This window comes from Sinocyclocheilus grahami, unplaced genomic scaffold (genome assembly GCF_001515645.1).
Source record: "Sinocyclocheilus grahami isolate Dianchi unplaced genomic scaffold, SAMN03320097.WGS_v1.1 scaffold729.1, whole genome shotgun sequence".
Classification (NCBI taxonomy): Eukaryota; Metazoa; Chordata; class Actinopteri; order Cypriniformes; family Cyprinidae; genus Sinocyclocheilus; species Sinocyclocheilus grahami.
Window position 1 is genome coordinate 246,499 of NW_015505908.1, and position 3,231 is coordinate 249,729.

A 3,231-nucleotide genomic window follows, 5' to 3' on the forward strand; every position below is an offset into this window, starting at 1 on the left:
TAGTGTGTGTGTGTGTTGGTGTAGTCAGCCAAGCACTTTGTCTCAGTAATTTAAGGCACTGTTGGACATCAATCTAGGAAATATAATAACGTCTGTGGGTTTGAAAAATGAAATTAATAGCAATTTTGTTTGCAAATAAATATGTTAATAGTTTGGTTCTAAAATGGTGAGTTACTTACTTATAAAATAGGCTGACCGCCCCCTAGTGGACATTAATTATATTTTGTATCTACACACAATTCAAAACCTATTTATGTAAATATTTCTATTCTATTTCTATTACGGTAATTAGAAATATTTCTATAAAATAATATACCAGACTTCCAGAACTGTGCTCTGGTCGAACTTAGACATTTAAATTTATCTTGATGATTAAGACAATGGCAAGAAACTTTTTCAAATGTTTTTTATTTATTTATTTTTTTTAAACCATCTTTTGAAAATTTTATATTTTCATATCAATTTCTGTAATTTTATAAAGATTGAATGTATTAAAGTTAACTAACAACATAAAACATCACATATTTCATAAAGTCCATTGCTACTTGATGTTTGTGTTGTTATTTTCCCAACAAAAATTATGCCACCTTTTAGAGGATGGTGTTATTAAAAATAATAATAACAATAATAATCTGGCTTTTGTTAGGTAAAGAGATTATAAAAGAGTAATATAAGTTATTTAGAAGGGGCAAGTGAACATTTTGATTAGAACAATTAAAATATGAATAAACCTCTGGAATATTTTTTAATAAATTAGTACTTCAAAATTGAAGATGGTGATAACAGCAGGATGCTGTCTGTGTGAAATTAAAATTATGTACCAAAATATTAAAGAACCAAAAAAAAGTTATTACAAAGAAAGCTTAAATAAAAAATAAAACATATTTTAAAACTTTAAAACAAATGACAACATTCCAGACAAAACCCATTCATGCATTTAACCACCACTTAATATAATGGATGAGCAGATTTATTTCTGTAGCTGTGATTTCCATTGTTACTAAAATGTGCGTTTATCTCACCTCTCCCTGTTGGATTTCTCACAGAGAGGAGTGTGGCAACAGACTACCATCCGTCTGCTGAATCGGCAGAATAATAATGTAATGCAAAAGGTGCGACAGTCTATTCAGTATGAGCTGCTCAGCACAAAACTTCTGCTTTGATTAAACTGTGTTGGACTGCAAACTAAAAAAAAAAAAGCCAATATAAACAGAATCAACAAATCTAAAAAAGAAAGAAAATGCTCAGTGGTCAGAGCAAACATATAGAGAAGTAGTTTCTCGATAGAAAAGTGTTTTAAAATTAATATAAGACTTTTCTCTCCAAACACCTCCAGTATTTCCTCAAGGCTCAAACACTAGAGTCTGTGTGAATATCTGAAGTATTATTTTAGACTATCAGCTACATATTCTTCTAAAGCACCTGAGGCCAAGTTGACTAATAGAAGACTCATCAACTCGCCTCTCTATTTGCTTTAGGCGGGAGGATCTGATATGCAGCTTGAGAAGAAAGTGCAGGCCAATATAAACAGAATCAACAAATCTAAAAAAGAAAGAAAATGCTCAGTGGTCAGAGCAAACATATAGAGAAAGATTCGATAGAAAAGTGTTTTAAAATTAATATAAGACTTTTCTCTCCAAACACCTCCAGTATTTCCTCAAGGCTCAAACACTAGAGTCTGTGTGAATATCTGAAGTATTATTTTAGACTATCAGCAACATATTCTTCTAAAGCACCTGAGGCCAAGTTGACTAATAGAAGACTCATCAACTCGCCTCTCTATTTGCTTTAGGCGGGAGGATCTGATATGCAGCTTGAGAAGAAAGTGCAGTTGCTTGTAGAAACTGCCAGAGTTAATGATGGCTACTTACAGCAGGGTGTCCATTTGTGATTAGACGCTATTCATCACACAGACAAGGGGAACACATTTGGTGTGATGTTGATAAATCAAATCAGCTCCTAATGATAACGCTTGAGGGGCCTTCCTCTTCATTTATAGGTGTGCTTATCATCTAGTTAATCTCACAGAAACCACTCTCCATCCCATAAATGACATTACTTTTAATCATACATGTTGCATACAAGCATCCCGCTCAAGGCAAGTGATTTGGACTCCCACGTAAATGTTATGCTAAATTTCTTTAAAGCTGAGCATGTTTAAATTAGGTCTCGGCTCTCATATTCTCCTGTAAAATACAAAAAAAAAGGACTCGATCATTTTCATAGTTGTAAATGATACAAATATATTATTGGAGTATGTTTTACAAGAAAATACTATTTCAGTTTCTCTATTTAAAAATATCATGTTTCATTTAATGTGCTACTTGCCATTTCCTTCTAATTGTGCAAACTGTTTCTACACCACATTTTTTTAATGAGCACTACATTATAAAAAAATGATTTTACAAAGTTGTAAATAAAACTGTGATATTGGACTGTGTTTTACTAATACTAATTCAGTTTTTCTACATCAAAATGTTACCTTTAACTTTATACTTGATGTTTCCTCGTAATGAATTTTGAAATTTATTAGCAATTTCTAAGTAAAAATTGTTTTCGACACCAACTTTTTGAGTGTACTGTCTCTTTTTATAATTATATTTTCCTAATTTTTAATAGTGCTGAAATTGTATTGCCATATACCAAATTCAGTCTATAATAATGCATTAAAAAACACTTTTTGCAACAAATCTAAAAATACTGTTGTCAATATTTCTGTCATTACTATGATGCCGATCATTAAAAAAAAATTATAATAATAAAAAATCATGTTTTTTCCAAAACAGTAATGGAAACAGAAACACAAGGCTTATGCAGGTTTTAATTTTTTTCTGTTTATTGAAGTTAATTAAGTTTATTAAAGGGGTCATATGATGCGATTAAAATTTTTCCTTTCTCTTTGGAGTGTTACAAGCTCTTGGTGCATAAAGAAGATCTGTAAAGTTGCAAAGACTAAAGTCTCAAATCCAAAGAGATATTCTTTATAAAAGTTAAGAGGTAACCACGCCTACCTAAAACGGCTCGTTCTAACACGCCCCCACATATCTACCTCACTATGTGGGAAGATTTGCATAACGCCGCCCAAATGTTCACGCAAAGAAAGAAGGCGTAACTTTTATTCTCGCTGTAGTATTGTTGTTGCCACCGCCGCCATGCATGAAGGCGCTGTGTGTTTTGTTGTGAAAGTGAAACTACTTTGTTTGGTCTTCCAAAAGAGGACGCGACTAGAAA

The 3,231-nt window shown here is 32.1% G+C and overlaps 1 long non-coding RNA gene across 1 annotated transcript in view; it reads left to right on the forward strand.

Annotated features, from left to right (window-relative positions):
* The window catches only part of LOC107560463 (uncharacterized), a 4,545-nt gene extending 3,029 nt beyond the window's left edge, over positions 1-1,516 (forward strand). The window contains exon 3 of the long non-coding RNA XR_001605737.1: positions 1,479-1,516. This is a non-coding gene — a long non-coding RNA (uncharacterized lncRNA). The remainder of the gene's footprint in view (positions 1-1,478) is intronic.
* The last annotated feature ends 1,715 nt before the right edge of the window (positions 1,517-3,231 follow it).